Source organism: Microcebus murinus, chromosome 11, assembly GCF_040939455.1.
Source record: "Microcebus murinus isolate Inina chromosome 11, M.murinus_Inina_mat1.0, whole genome shotgun sequence".
In the NCBI taxonomy this organism is placed as follows: domain Eukaryota; kingdom Metazoa; phylum Chordata; class Mammalia; order Primates; family Cheirogaleidae; genus Microcebus; species Microcebus murinus.
Genome location: NC_134114.1, coordinates 6,842,962 through 6,859,514, shown reverse-complemented (window position 1 = coordinate 6,859,514; position 16,553 = coordinate 6,842,962). Strand labels below are relative to the sequence as shown.

General features: G+C 41.6%; 1 protein-coding gene across 1 annotated transcript in view; it reads left to right on the top strand.

The window, feature by feature from the left end:
• The window catches only part of SEMA5A (semaphorin 5A), a 453,573-nt gene that overhangs the window by 114,040 nt on the left and 322,980 nt on the right, over positions 1–16,553 (top strand). The gene's annotated exons all lie outside the window — the stretch shown is intronic.

Below are 16,553 nucleotides of genomic sequence, written 5' to 3'. Positions count from 1 at the left end.
GTACTCGGTAGAGGAAAGCCACAGCTATGTGGCACCTTCGCAATAAATACTTCTCACTAGCTTGGTGCTATACGCACACAGGTGCCCATATGCACATGGACACAGGCACACACAGTGTGGACAGTCATCCTTGAACCTGTAACTGTGCCCGCTGCTGGCTGTGTTCATGGCTGTGAGCAGCAGGTGCAGCATGTCCACCAGCCTGGCTCAGAGCGGGGCCCACCCAGGAAGGAAGAATGCTGGCGAAGCATGTGCACAGCCGCCCGTTTCCTGTGCTAGTGCTAATTCTAACACGTCACCATTGAGCCAGGTGTATGTTTAGGTAGGCAGGTCTATTTCTTTCCTTCCCGGTAACTATCACTTTTCTATATTTTTCTGAAATTCCCTTCTTCTTAACTCAATTTGGTATGTTCTTGTATGCTGACTTTATTATTCTGCTGCCATATTTGATGTCATCTCTTTTAAGGAATTGCTTTCATCTCTTTTCATAACTTTCTAGTTAATGTACTGTGTTGTATTCTCTTAATTTTATTTTATAATCCAGGTGTAATAAAGGTCTATGTAAAGCTCTTGGAATTCTCTCCTGGGAGGTCAGAATAGCAGCAACAATGAAAAAGTGAGTTCTGACGGTGTCACTCAGTTCTGCAATTATGATGTTAAGTGGTTTGTATGTTTTCTAACTCTGGCTCTTATTGTCTTGTCCATTTTCTGTGTTTATGGCAGGTCATTTACAAAGCGATTATTGTTTTCTTGAGAAAACCCTAAATGGTCAGACACACCTCAAGCTGGTATTTCTAATCCCACGTGCGTGGTTTGCGAATACTGTTGCTAGTCCCCTGAGTCCCGGGTCCCCTCCGCCTGCCTGCAGGATTCCTCCACGTCTGACCCAAAGGAGGACGTGGACACGTTCTCCAGTGGAAGGAACTGAACAGCCCTTTGTAATGCAGCAATGGCAGAACAAATTTAATAAGGATTTTCCAACATTTCAAAATCGGAAACATTTTATAAAACACTGGCGATAACCTGGTAATTATTCATCATAATGACTCAAATAGCTTTAGACCTCCCTGCATCTCAGGCGCTAGCTTCTGCTTTACGTACATCCTTTCATCTTCTCAGCAGGCATCGAGCACATTCTAATGTCATCCCCAGCTTACAGGTGAGTGAACTGAGGTGCGGAGAGGGTAGGTACCCTCCCACGGGGTAGGAAGGTCACCCTATGGTCTCCTGGATGCCTGAGCCCGGTGGATAATTTTTAACTTCTTAATCCAGTGTGTTTCTCCCCCTTTATTTTCCAAAGGTCCCCAAGGGAGTCCCCATGGCAGAATATGACAGAAAAGAATAATAAAGCAATAAAACCCACCTATTTTAAATTTTATGGTGAAATAAGGCAAGCTATAGGTTTCTTCAAATAGAGTCTTGGTTTTGTTTCACTGAACTAGCAAATATTTTGAGGGTTGGAACCCACCCTCACTGTGTAATTTCCTCTCAGAAAACACATGGTTGGTGGTTGATCTCAAGCACAAATCCCTCAAGGACGAACATCTGTGTAAACAAATGGTGCCTCTGAAGCAGGATCTCTTCCTGGACACGGGGGTCACCGAGGACTGGCGGGCATGGCGATTAATGTCTGATTGGAAATCATGCTTCTGTTGTTGGCATGACACGATAACCACTTGCCTTGAAAATTGCAGTCAAAGTGACAATGAGAAATAACCTACATTCTCCCTTCTTTCCAAACAGATACTTTTTTGAGCATGTATGATATGTCAGACCCTGTTTTAGGTATTGCGGATATATGGTGGCAAACAGAGCAGATAGCCTCCTAACCGTCGTGGAGCAGACATCTTCAGTGGGAGAGTTAGAACAGAAGCAATAATTACATTCCCAATAAATGAGAAAAGTATCACACAGTGCTAAGTGTCATGCGAGAGTATCAGAGTCCTGTGACCGAGAGTGAACAGGGACAACTGTGGGTGGGCTGTGTGTAGTGGGGGAGGGGACAGTGACATGTATGGGGACCACAGAGGTGGGCAGGAGTTGGAGCCTGCAGGGCTTTGTAAGCTAGGACATGAAATCTTGATGGTCATTATGGACCATGGGAAGCCTTGGAGAAGCGGTGGTGGGGCTGCATCTTCAAATTGCCACTGAAATGATCATGGTCACCACTGGGGACAGGGTGAGGTGTGGTGATGGCACAGATACGATGTCATTAATAAAGAAGGAGAGAAGTGGCTGGATTTGCTTCGAACTCCTGGGCTCAAGCAGTCCTCCTGCCTCAGTCTCCCCAGTAGCTGGGACTCCAGGGGTGAGCCACCATGCCTGGCTAATTTTTAAGATTTTGTAGAGATGGGTTCTCACTCTTGGTCAGGCTGGTCTTGAACTCCTGGCTTTAAGTGATCCTCTTGCCTACTTCTTTTGGATAGCTGGGTTTACAGGCTCGAGTTCCTGTGCTGGGCTCAGATTTGATACTTTTGAAGGTAGAGTCTGTGGTGCTCTGACGAATGGGGCGCTGGGGCAGAGGGGAGACAAATGAAGAATGAATTGGAATTTGGGATGTGAGCGAGTGAGTGGGTGGAGGACCATTCCCTGAGACAGACAAGCCCTGGGGAGATGTAGCTTTCGGAGGACAGAATAAGAATTCTCAGAGGGCCCTGTCAGTTTTCTTTTTTTCTTTTTTTATTTTTTAACATCAATTCTTCCTTTTTCACCAGAATTTGAATTGGATCTCTCATGAATTTTTTGGTCACTTCCAACACATGAGTTGGCATTGTGGCAGAAAGCAACACAACCTTAAAAATAGACATTGATTATGTTGTAGCACAATTTTCACAGTACCACTAAGGGAAAAAATGTGTGAGACCAAGCGTCCCTGTCTTACTAGGGCCCTGTCAGTTTTGAGTTGAAGGTTTTCATTTCTCATCCAGGTAGGGAGAGTTGGCAGTTAGACACGTGAGCCTGGGCTGTCGGGGAATGATGGCGACTACAGCTACGCATTTGGGAGTCATTGCCAGGTTGCTGGCATTCGAGGTCCAGGCTCTCTCACCTGGGGGAGCCCCAGACAGAACGCTGGCATGTTTGGGGAGGAGATGGCATCTGTCGGGAAGCTCCTCATAATATGTCACTTGGTATAGTAGTGCTTTGATACTTCAACAGTGATCTTCAAAATGACAGAAAGTCCCGAAGATAATTCTCCTCTTGAGGGATTTCATTCTGCATCTTAGCAGCAAAATTCTCCGCTGTTGAAACATAAAATGCCATTCTGGCTATAGGGAATAAGGTCGGACTCTTACAGTGAAGTATTTGATGAGAGTTCTTTTCAGCGTTTATTTTGCTTTTTTCTCCCGATCGGCAGTTCCGGGTCTCATCCTTCCCTAGAGCAGGCTCTTGCCAGTTGAGTCTTGGGAGGCACTGGGCGGGGTAAGACGTGGCCTCTCACCGTCTTTCCAGTTTTCCTGGTTACCAAATTGCTACTTTCTGACATTAAATATTTGCCCTGCTGTTTTCTCGCTCCATAATGTTCCTTTAATTGTTGTAATTATATTTTTCCCAGGGACCTCAGGCTAGTGGAAACTCAGTGTTTGAGAGGCCCGCCTAGGACTCCGGTGGGTGTGGGTCTGGTTCTCAGTGTCTGCCTGGCAGCCGTAGGCATGCTCGTTGACTCATTGACTCTCTGAGAACATTGGTGACGTGATGGGCGAGAGACTCCGTGACATGCTGTTAGTGAAAGGCAGTGCTTAGTGGTGCAGGCCAGAGAGCCGTCAGTATTCGATTCCCTGCCTAGATTTTAGTTAACCCACTTGCATCGTTAATGCCTTTTGTGGGAGGGCCAAACCTATGAAGCCTGGGATGTCACCAGAGTTTAATCAGTAGCCTAGAACTTTGATTTTCTGTCAAAGAGAAATGCATCTAGCCTATCAATGTAAAGTGGGAGGCTCACATTTCTCGTGAAGATAAGACTTAGCATTAGCCTTTAAGGTTCCCTGAGGCTGACGAATTCCACAGTAAGGTGGGAGGAAGGGCTGTGTGTTGAGAAGTAGTGGCTGGTGAGCTTCCAGAATCCATACCAATGTCTTTGTGAAAAGCATGTGCCCAATTTGTAAGGCACAGTGATCAAGATTTGTTAAAATAGACGAACTCAGAACTCAAATAGATAACTACGGAATAAGTCGTTTTTATGCGGTGGATTATTTCATTGGCAAAATGCCATTAGGAAGTAGTTTGTGAATGAACCAAAAGATCTCATTTCGAGAATTCCTGCTGCTTTGGTGGTTGAGAATCACCTTTCAAGAAAGAGCCACTTGGAACAAGTCAAATGGGCGTGGGGCGTGGGGTGGGTTCAGAAGTCACCCTTCAGTGCCCTGAGTGGCACTCAGCCTGAAGTTTAGAATCAGGTGATTTCCCTTCTCTGCTGCACAGTGGTGTTAAGACTGCAGACAATACATCCTTAAGTGAGTGATGTGGAACTCACTGAGGGCAGTAAATCATGCAGATGAAATTTTCCTGAACTGATCAGGCCTTTTAGTGACAGCTGACAATCGGTCTGTGAGACCCAGAGAGTAGATCCCTGTTCTGTAGCTTCTTGGTGTGATTTTACAGTTGATCCAGGCTTTTGGATGGGAAGAAAAAGGGGATTCCATTATACTTTTTTAAGATTAATTTTGTTCCAGTATTTTGGGGGATTAGAAATATCATTAAACATCTTCTTGATTGTTGATACCAAGAAGGTCTGATAAAAATTAAACAACAACAACAACAACAAAAAACCCCACAACACTGAGGGATGTTTGGGAATATCATCAGCTAGAGTGAGAAATGCGTTTCTCTTTCTAGCCACCTGACAAAAAAGCCTATGCCATTTCTCATTTCCATAATTCTGGGAGATGACGGATCCAGAGAACAGAAACTCTCCGTGGAAATGTAAGAAACCCATTGTCTGGTCGATGGCATCCCGTCATTGGCCTCCTTGTTCTTTTTTAATCTCTAAAGTGGAGGTACTGATGCCGCATAACATTGCTGAGGAGACAGAGAGTCAGCTTCCCTCCAAATTCGCCCCGTTTCATATGCACAACTGCTCCGCTCCCCTCTCAGGATTCCTGAGTCTCCTGGTGCTGGGGGCGGTTTCTGCACTCAGAATGTCATGCAGGGTCTATCTTTCTGCTCTGGTCAAAGAATCCATCCTACGGACAGCACAGCGTAGTATTTGCAGCTGAAAACTTCCAGCCCAGGTGCTTTTCCGAGATTGAAGAATTACGGAGAGCGACACACTAGCGCCGCCCATGTGGAAGGATGGGACCCGCCACGTTGCTGCTGACTTTGCGTGTGATCACAATCTCGTGAGCCAAGGGAGGGTCAACACGGCATTTGCGCTAAAGGTGAAGAATGCATCTTGTGCCTGCAGTTTTATTTATGCTGGATCCTATTCAAGCTTGTGTTCCACTGGATTCTTTATCTTAGTTTTATCAGATGCAGAACGGGGATTTGTGCTGGCTCCCTTCCTCCTTTTGGCAACCTACGGGCTGGGATGTGATTTCGTTGTCATTAAAAAAAAAAAAAAAAATCTATGCTAAAATATGATAAAAACCATCTAACAAAGTCTAGCATCGCATACAGATAATATTTGTAATGCGTGTGGTAGACATGAGATTATTGTCTCCAATATACAAAGAGGTCTTATAAATTGACAACCAAAATTCTATCAGCCCTTAGGACAATGGACAAAGAAATAAACAGATAATTACAGAAGAGTAAATACAATGACCAGTAAGTAGGTACAATGATGTTCTTCTATTTATTACTATTAGGATAATGCAAATGAAAATCATTTTTCTGACTGGCCAAAAATTAAAAAGGGGAAAAAGAATATATCTACTGCTGGTGAGGATGCTGATTAAAGGTGACTCTTACCCATAACTGGTGGAAATATGAATTATTTACATTTTGGAAAAAATAGTGTGACAATCCTTATTAAAACCATACATACTCTTTCACCCAGTAGTACCACCCCTGGGAACATGGGGTATTCCTTTGTTATATGAACAAAGATATCAGTATACAATGTGTGAGGGAATATATTAATAGATTATAAAAATAAAACTACATACATGCATGTATACATAAGGACATGCCTATTGAGTGTTTATGGAAGCATTGTTTTCAGTGTTTCTTCTCCTCCTAAAAAGTCTATCTCACATATTGAATGCCTATCAATAAATTATAGATTATATGTCAGTTAAATTATAAGAATTCCTCATAGATGGTTAAAGTTTAATTTAAATCACTCCTGGTTACTTTGGAGAGATTTTCATGACGTTTTGAGAGTAGTAGATCCTATTTCATAAAGTACAAGGACTCCCATCCCCTAGGTCTGTATACCCATGTCCGTACATGATCGTGTGAACATGAAGAAAGATCTAGAATGCTGCCACCGGACTGTTAACACTGGTTATATGGGCATGTTAATGAAAGTTCAAAGAAATGGCCCTGTAGTAAGCAGTGAGCTTGCAAAAGTATGCAGATTTGGGAAACTGGGGGACCCTAAATCCTAACCCTATTATTCTGGACATAGCAGAGGCCTAGTGACAAGTAAGATCGTTAGAGAGACTTTCTATTTTTTAAAGGGCTTGAGATACTCTTACAAGTGATACAGACTCTCTCTCAACCCCCTACCGTTGCTTCCTTATGTCAGGAATCATGTTTCTGACAACATTCATTTTCCTTTGAAAGTTCCCTTCTTAAGAGATCAACAGCCACCAGCAGTGGATTAGGATTCCTTAAGTCTGGCCTTAGGCATTTGCTGTAAGATATTTAATATTTCCCCTCCTTTGCAGCACATGAGTAACCCTTGGCAAGTCAGAAAGGCTCCTCGTGTCTCATTTTCCTCCTCGATGAGTGCAACTACCATAATTCTCTTGTGCAGTATGGGCAGTGACAAATACTGTCATTAAGGTAAATTATAATGGTGAATGCCTAACTTCTTATTCAAGAGGTGTAGCATAAATGCAAAGATTGCACATAATACAGCCCCCAGCACCATGGCTGGCAACTGCTGCTGCTATCACTTCCAAGGTGGGGTTGCCATGAGTTTCAGCAGGCTCCCTGGTACGTACTTTGAAGAGCTCCTGTGCATTGTACGTGGCTCATGATGGAAGACCATGTGCGTGTGTACCAGCGAGCAACACAAAAAGGAAATGACATGGCTTATCCTGGAACAAAGGCCTCTACGCTGTTAACTGCATCTGGAACCAATATGGCCACCAAGGGGCCCGGCGGGGCAGCACATCCCGAAGGCAGTGGTTTGGCTGCAGATGTATTAATAGGGCTTCTGGGATGTACATCAAAGAGTGTCTACTGTAGACAAAACTTTTCTCCATGTGACACCACAGACAAACAAGAGTTGTTCTTATTGCCCTTCTGAAACTTGCTTTGTTTTCGCCGGTTTATGTGTTGTTGATTTCAGAGAGCTTCACCATCACTCGTCATACAGTGAGTCTTGAGGAAAAATGAAATGCTCCGCAGACGAATAAACACAAGTCATTTGGGTGTCATTTGCAGAATGCTAAGTCTGCTGCGTGCTTGCGTGCACATGCGGGCCCCAGGGACAAGATAAAGCCTCCTCCCCTCTGAGGGTGACTCCTTAGGTTTGTGCACTGTCATAGGAGGTCACCCAGCTGTGTGCACACTGAAACTCATACTTAGGAGATGCAGCAGCTGGTAGTCACCACCCAATACCACCATCACCTTGTTCCCTTTGATCCTGAGCCCAGAGGTGTGGTTCCTCCCTACCGAACATGACTATTTAACACGAGTCTGCACGGCCTCTCTTCTCTCTCTGCCCTTCCTTTCTAAGTGCGTGCATACTCCATCCAGAACATTTTCTCTTTGTCCTGTACTTCGTCCTAAATGGTTAAGATGCCTGTTACTTGCCTGAGCCCTTCTCTCAGCACCAACTGTGTCTCTGGCACTTTCTATCCCATTATGTGTCCTTATCAGTGTCAGGCGCACATTTTGTGCAAACTTATTACTCAGTGGTGCATAAACACATGTATGTCAGAGTTCTTGTTCTTCATGAGCTTGTCGTTTAGTGTGTCCTCAGCGTTTGTGACCCACAGAGGACAGTTGTCAGATGCAGAGGAAGAACTCTCCTATGGAGTGCCAGGAATTGCCAGCAAATGACAGGGCTTTGGTTGCAGTCATGGGAGAGGGTATGATGATCACAGCTGAGACCATGTACTGCTGCTACCGAGGCAGAGAACTCTGAAAATTGGGTGTATGTCCTTATTTTGCTCCATCTTGCATATGGAAAGTGCTATGGGCTGAGTGTTTGTGTCCCCTCAAAATTCATATGTTGAAACCCTAATACCCAATTAGATACAATTAGGAAGTGGGGTCTTTGAGAGGCAATTAAGTTGTGAGGGTGGAGCTCTCACGATAGGATTCGTGCCTTGATCAGAAGAGACACTGGACAGCCTGCCCTTGCTCTCTGCTCTGTGTCATGCGAGGACCCAAGAGAAGACAGCAATCTTTGATCCAGGAAACCAGCACTCCTCAGACATGGATCTGCCCACACCTTGATCTTGGGCTTTCCAACCTCCGTAACTGTCAGAAATAACTTTCTGTTGTTTAAGCCGCTCAGTGTATGGCCATTTATTACAGTGTGTGGAGCTGACTACCACGGGAGAGATTTAATAAATGTTAAAATGAAGTTGTTGAACAGAACAGCTGGTCGACCAGAGACGTGCACTTCCAAAGATTTGTGGTGACAAAGGCGAGGCGCAGAAGTGAGAGGGAAAATATGACAAGCTCAAAGAACGTAATTATGGAATCAGGTGAATTGAAACTTCGTGATCATTCTTATTCTCCGTAACTTTGAAAACTTCCAGCAGTAATCGTCTGTTCCTCCTTGCAAATTATAAGTGGTGCCAAGGAATAACGGGGGACTGGTCTATTCACTACTAAATGATATGGGTAGTTGGGAAGAAAAATGTACAAACCAGAATCCCATTTAAGGCTTAAAAATGTAGATTTATGTGAGAAATTTAAGCAAAACTGATGATGTATATAAGTAGAAATGATAAATATATTTTACATGTAAAATCCAGTGGCATCACGTATTTAAATTAGAAGTTACAGCTTATAATGTTAAAATATACTCTTTGGAAAACAATTACATATGAATTGTGTCCAACTGTTTTTATTTATTCTAGTGAAACTTTTTATGGGCATGGTGTAAAAGCAGCAGCATCTAAAAATAATACAGCAGAAAATTCAAATGCTTGCTATAAATTGCCTCTCTTACTTTTCTTCATGGCAGAATAAAGAGAAAATCTGTATAGGATATAAAAGATAATTAGAAATCTGTCCAATGACTATACCAGGCTTCCTATTTTAGTAGCTGAGAAAAGTTTCAGTGGTAAGGAATTCTGGTATTACCAATTTCTTTCTTACTTACAGGGCATAATGCTACCTAAATTGCATATTTTTGTTGTTGTTGTTAGTCTAAAGCAGAGTTTTCAAACTTGGCACTATTGACATTTGGGGTTGGATAATTCCTTGTTTTGAGGGGGCTTTCCTGTACATTATGGGATATTTATCAGCATCCCTGGCCTCTACCTGTTAGATGCCAGTAGCATCTCCTTGTTGTGATAACTAAAATTGTCTCCAGATATTTCCAAATGTTCCTGGGGAGGGAAAGTAAAATTACCTCCGGTTTTGAACTACCAGGTTGAAGCCACCTTCCTAACTTATAAGCAAGGGCAGATACAATTCGTGAGGACATCGTGTGTACTTATGCAGCCATAAACCTGTGAAGGCCAGGTCTTGAACTTGATGCACTACAGTTTTCGTGTTGGCTTGGACAATATTCCTGACCTTACACCAATGGCTTGCTCCCAGTACATGGGTGAGAGAGCTCTGGGGTGGGAGTGAGGTAAGCAGGTTTCAGCATGAGAAACCCTGTTCTCCCTTCCTGGGGTGCTCGTCTCTACCTGATCTAATTGCTGGGCACTGTGGGGGCCGCCATCAGTGGTTCATTCTGTAGTTACCAGTGATCAGAAATGGGTTGGAGTGAGCGCTCCACTGCCCCAGTTAATCTCTCTCTTTCCTGACCCCACGTCTCTCCAATCCTTAACACTCCCCCCCTTATTTTTGTACTAATGGATTTTAGAGTGAAAGAATGGAATGAAGAAAATCCAATCCCTCAACTAAAGGTTGGAGAAATTGGAGTAAGTTTTTCTAGGAGAGTTTTGAGAGTTCATTTCTGGTCCGATAACCTACTACCATCATTCGTTGACCTCCCTTATATTTACCAGCATCTTCTCCAAATAGCACAAGGTTTAGTGTAAAATGTGTACTTGGAGCAACAAGGTGAAAGTCTTTTTGGTGTTACCCCTGAAACCCATGGAGTTTATTGAGCTGAGTGGAGCTTAAAGCTGCCTTTGAAAGAATACTGTTCTGTTCTTTTTCTTTTTCTTTTTTACCTTCTCTTTCTTTTTGCTGCTGCTCAGCTTTCTCAACTGTGTCCCGCATAAGAGAGTTGTCTAACAATGGAAGATTTCGCAGCCTGTATCTTTCAGCTAAATGGAGATCCGATGCCAACTCTAGCTCTGCAGAACATTATGTGCATTTGGGAAACTCTTTGAAATATAGAGTTAGGCCATAAACCAGTGAGTGAATTACAGCGAGGCAGACAGTAGTCATTTTGATTTGATAGGTGTTCAGCAGGGATTCTATTACATATATTTTCCATTTTATTTAAAGGAAAATTCTACCCAATTTGCTTAGACCAACCATCTGGAAGCACTTTGTCTCTTTATTGCATTTTGACACTTTGCCAGCTGAAAGAGAAAAAGGGGATGAGAAAATTATAAAAATACTTATTTTAATGCAATTAATCTTTAAGGAAATGCTAATTTCTCATCTTCCAGCGCATGCACAGAGTTAAATTAAGTCCCCTAAGCCTTCTTTGGTAATTGTCCTCTGGTATGTGAGACAAAGTATGTAGAGTCCTGTTCTTCCTCGTGCTATCGTTTTACATCTCCAAGGCCCAATGCATCTCGTATGTGTCTGTGTTCAATGATCATAGTCCTTTATTAGGTAGGAGAACTCCATCTTACCATTGAGAAACCCCAGATGTTGAGCAGTTAAGTTCCTAGGAATGGTGCAAAGCTTCTTCCGTTCTGGCCAAAGGCTTTTTTCCTTTCTGTAGTGAAACTTTAAGTGCGCAGTGTTTCTACAAGCGTGTCTTCAAAATAACTACTCATAGGAAGCATTTGGTAACAGTTGACTTACCATTTGGAAAATACAAGTCTTTGATTAATTTGAGTAAAATGTCTCTGCACTTTAATATCCATGCAGTCTCATGGTGACCAGAGCTTTTCTTTCTTTTGTGTCAAGTAGACTGAGCTTTGGGAGGCAATGAGTCACATAAAAATTGAGACCCATCTATAAAATGGTATAATATTTATAGTGCAGCCATCTATGAAAGGGAGGATGTTTATAGTGGACCTGCTGTGTGCAGGCCTGGTCCTAGGTGTTTCTCATATGTCTTTTCAATCAGTCATGATGGGAACTCCGCCAGGTCAGGGGCTCTTGGTCTCATTTCATAGGTAAAATCAAGACACAGAAGTCATATCACTTTCCAAGGTAGAATAATGAAGCTGGGATCTGTTCCCATGTTACCAATTCAAAAGCCTGTGCTCTGGGAAAATGATTGATGTTTTCCCTCTCTCAGTTGTGAATGATATCTGCGGTTGACCTTTACTTCTAATGACTAGATCTGGTAGGTTTTGCATACTTAAGGTTTTGGATGAGTTTCTTGTTGCATTTACCTGAGGATTTCAGGCAAAGAACCTTACTATGTTTTCACACTGTGCTTTGTAGAAAGTAGAAGCATGAATTGTGCTGATGACTCCTCTAATCATTTGAAAACAGACCTATTTCGATTGTTAATATTTATGCAGGATCCATATTTAGAGCATTGTATGTATTAATAGATTTATGTCACAAATCTAATCAAAGGGATGTCTTTTTATTTTATGCTCATTTAATGAGACTACATTGCATAGACATCAGTGGAAAGAGCTAGAGAAAAACTGTCATCTTCGATGAAAGTAATTTTTTCTTATAGCTGAATCACTAGATCTTGAATGCAACTGAGTAGTTTTCTATATCTTATGCTCCATTTAATGTAAATGGAATTAATTTTGTTCAATGATATCCTTTAAAGTCTCAAATATTAATAAAATGAAATATCATGATTATAGTAATGTCTGTTTATGCATGTAATATGTGTTTTCCTAAAATAATGACATAATAAATTTTCATTTCACAGTGACAAAAGAGTTGGGTATCCTTTTAGCTCTCACTCTGCTAAACAAGAAAGACAGTAGATGAAAATTATGAATCAGGTCCTTCTGGATAGAAAAATTATTAGAAGATTATTTTCTTCTACTTTCTTTGAGTTTTATTTATAAAGGTATCACAGACTTATTTTGATACACGCTTGTGTTCAATGAAATTCATTTAGAGGACCAGCTTTCATAAATGCTAGGCTATTGGAGAAACGCAGAGTACAGGAGTGTTTCAGAAACATAAATTATTACGGCTATGTAATCTCACCTTTATTGAGCAGATGGAGCTTTTGTTGCATAACAACAATATCGTGAAGTAATCTATCATGTGCCTTCACTGTGCTGTAACTGTGGTGTCTGTGAAAAACTCGAACCGTATTTTCCCGATTCTCACACCAACACAATCAACACTGAAGGCTTCTGTGACCAAATGTATAGTGGATTTTCCCCGAACACCAAGCAGGGGACAGCAGATGGGTGTTCTTTAATTCGGTTTAATTGTGGTACTCTCTACCTGGAGGTAGCATCAGATGCCACAGATTGAGGGCTCAGTCCCCAAAACTGCCCCCTTTCCGACACCGGTGGTCTCCAGAGCTTCTGACCCACCAGCTTCAAGTTGGGGTTTCCATGACACCTTCTTTGGGTTTGATTAATTTGCCGGAGTGGTTAAGAAGACTCAGGGAGACTGGTTTATTATAAAGGATGTTGCAAAGGATGCAGATGAAGAGCTGCGTGGGGCAAGGTGTGGGGGAAGGGGTGCAGAGCTTCCAGCCCTCCCTAGGTGCCACCCTCCAGGCACCTCCACAGTGTTCACCCACGCGGAAGCTCCGTGAACCCTGTGCTCTTGGGTTTTTATGGAGGCGTCATTACATAGGTGTGATTGATTAAACCATGGCCATTTGTGATCGACTTAACCTTCAGCCCCTCTTGCCTCCCTGGCGGTTAGCGGATAGGATGGAAGTCCCAACCCTCTAATCCTGCCTGTGTCTTTCTAGTGACCAGCCCCATCCTGAAGCTACCAGTCAGTCATTAGCATATGAAAAGATGGCACTTTGGAGATTCCAAAGATTTTAGGGGGGTATATGCCAGGAAAGGAGGATGGAAGACCAAATCTACATTTCATAATATCACATATAGATACTCAATAGGGTAAAGACAAATAGCAACTTATTATTTAATAATTTATGCAGTGATTTCAAGCATTCATTCTTACCCTCTCTTCTAACCTGCTCTCTGCTATCCCCTTCCAGCACCCCCCCCCCCCAAGCTGGGCCTTATATCACTCTTTCCAATTTGTACTATTTTAAGGTTTAAGCTTCTTGCTTTATGAAGTCCCACTAGAATGTTTTGGAAGGCTTTGCCCCACTATATCTGTCTATACCAGTCCATTAATGTAAGTCCTAGCACCACCCTACTCTAAGAATACCATTTAAGCCTTGGAGGCTCTTGGCCTAAATTTTAACATCTTGCCTAAGGCTCAGAGGCAGCTGGGTTTCTTCTTACTCTTTTCATCCTAAGGTCATTATTTCTGGTTAATGACATTATACATCTAGTGTAGATGCCTATATCTGTAGTCATAGGTGATCTACGTTTAAGTAATACCCTTTCTCCTTCCCTAGAGCAGTCTTCCACCAATTTGAGAAATGCTTCCATCCACTGCTATATCCCTGGATAATTGTAGTTCCCGTTTTCCTGGAGATCTGCCCGTTGTTCCTAAAGTCTTCACTTCTGACCCCTGGGAGCCCAGTGTCTGGCTGCCTGACTGTGTGCCCCCCATCTGGGAATGCAGACTTTATTCTACCTCCTGCCAGCACTCGTTCTGCATGCATTTCATGGCATAGGACATGTGGAATGGTAGACATTGTAGATGAAACAGCAGTGATTGCTAATGGATGGGTATAGGAATGTTTGCTATGGCAAAAAAGTCTCTATACAAGAAATCACAGGTTGAGGATCTCTAACTAATCCTAAAGTCCTTAATCCAAAATGATCAAAATTCAAAACTTTTTGAGCATGGACATGAAGCCACAAATGGGAATTTCCACACCTGACCTCATGTGATAGGTCATAGTCAAAACTTTTTATTAAAGATATTCTATAAAATTGCCTTCAGGTTATGTGTATAAGGTGTATATGAATCATAAAGGAATTTCATGTTTAGACTGGGGTCCAATCCCATGATATCTCATTATGTATATGCAAATATTCCAAAATCCAAAAATATTCAAAATTTGAAACAGTCTGATCCCAAGAATTCTGGATAAGGGATGCTCAATCTGTAATAAAAATTGAGACTATTCTGTGAAGAAACTAAACAAAAAAAGTAGTAGTGGAATAACAGTAAAAGCAGTTCATAGTTTTTATTTTATATGGACCCTTGATCTGAAAGTCTGAAGAATACTGTATGTCAGTCAAGATAACCATTCCAAAGATCTTCATGCATAGTCTTTTAGATATAGGATAATCTGGCAAGTGGTAGACTATATTTTGCTTTCATAGCATTCATTTTCTAAGGCTTAATTAGACCAAGGAGAAGGGGGTGGGTAAAGGAAGGGGGCATATGGAACCTATGACAAGAGTGATTTTTCTGCCCATCATTCCCTGAGACAGGAAACCACCTTCTAGGAGGAGGTCAAATCTTTCATTTCAGGAAACAGCTTGCATGGATTTAGCCAACACCTCTATTTCATTCTAAATGAATGCTCTAGTACTGACAGTCATAATATAATTTGGCCTTAACTAGCCTCAATTTTGCCTTCCATAAGTGGTGATATTTTCTAATTATGGTGGTATATTTAATGTAAGTTTTTCTGTTTGGTGGACACGAGATTAGTTTTTATTTCCTCCTGTTGCAGTTTAATCCGTTGGACTGGGCATAAGCTGTTCTCCTGGCAGTAGGGAAACCTGGTAGGGACAGGAGTGGACTGTCAGTCTGTGGGTGACCAGAGAGCAGTGCTCTTCCTGTTCTAGTTGGGGATTGCATGAGCGAGGCTCAGGTGTGCCGCTACAGGTGTGCAGCGGGGGGCCCAGGCTTGCTCCCACTGCAGAGAGCAGCCTGTTGCTTAGATATGCGCCAAGGTGCATAGCCCCTGAAGTGGCTGAAGGCTGAGGATACCCACTGTACACATAAGGTACAGATGCAAAAACTTGCTTCTAATTTGTCTGCGTAGCTCTTAGTAGATAATCAGCAGCACAGCAGAGAACATGCTAAAGACATGGCATTTTATTTCTACTTTTCTAGTGTGCAGCATCTGACCCTATTTTTTTTTTTTTTTTTATGTCTGGGGTAGAACCACTCTAGCTTAGTATGCATGAAAGTTGAGAAAAATTTTTAGAGTGGTGCTGTAACCTATTTTATTCATGGTTACACAGTATACCTAGTTTTTCAAATTATCACAGGATGAAATGAGAAATGCCTTTATGAAAAAAAAGTCCAGATGGAAATTGTCATTTGCTATAACTCAAGAATAAATATAGTGAGTAGACAGAGAACATTTTGTTGTGGAAATGTAGGCAGCTTGTATGTCTTTTTTCTTTACTTGAAGATTGTTTTATGTACTTATTTATATCTATGAAAAGAATACCCTGGATGTTTTGCAAAATTAAAGACAAATGAAATGAAAATCCCAATCCTGGAGAGATTGACTGTTGAATGTCCGGAGAAATCAGGCAGTAAAACAGCCCAGGGAAAATGGAAGAAAATACTTTGAAAAGGTGAATAAAGAAAAGATGTAACTATTTAGAGTCTATGTAACATCAAAGAAAATGTATTAGGTATACATACTATATTTCTAATAATATCTCAGTTTCTGGAGTGCATTGTTATTAGTTTTTAACTTTCTTAATAGAACCACACAATCATATGATTTCTTTTATGCAATTATTATAGGTGTAGGTGCATGCTTCTCTGTTATTTATTCTCTTTCTTTTATTTAATAAAACATATTAATGATACTGGAAAATAAAACTTCTAGAATTAACTTTTAATTAACACTTTCTTAGAATGAGAAATTATCATGCTAAAACGGAAGCTAAAAGATTTTTTTCCCATCTAATTGTTTTTATAGGTATCTTCATAGGAAGGATACATAAATTTTTTTAATTTGGATTCCATTGTGCCTGAATAAGGAACGAAAGAAAGAAAAAAAAAAAAAAACTAAGTAAAAGATAGAGTGTCATACTTAGTATGAAACCAGAGAACAA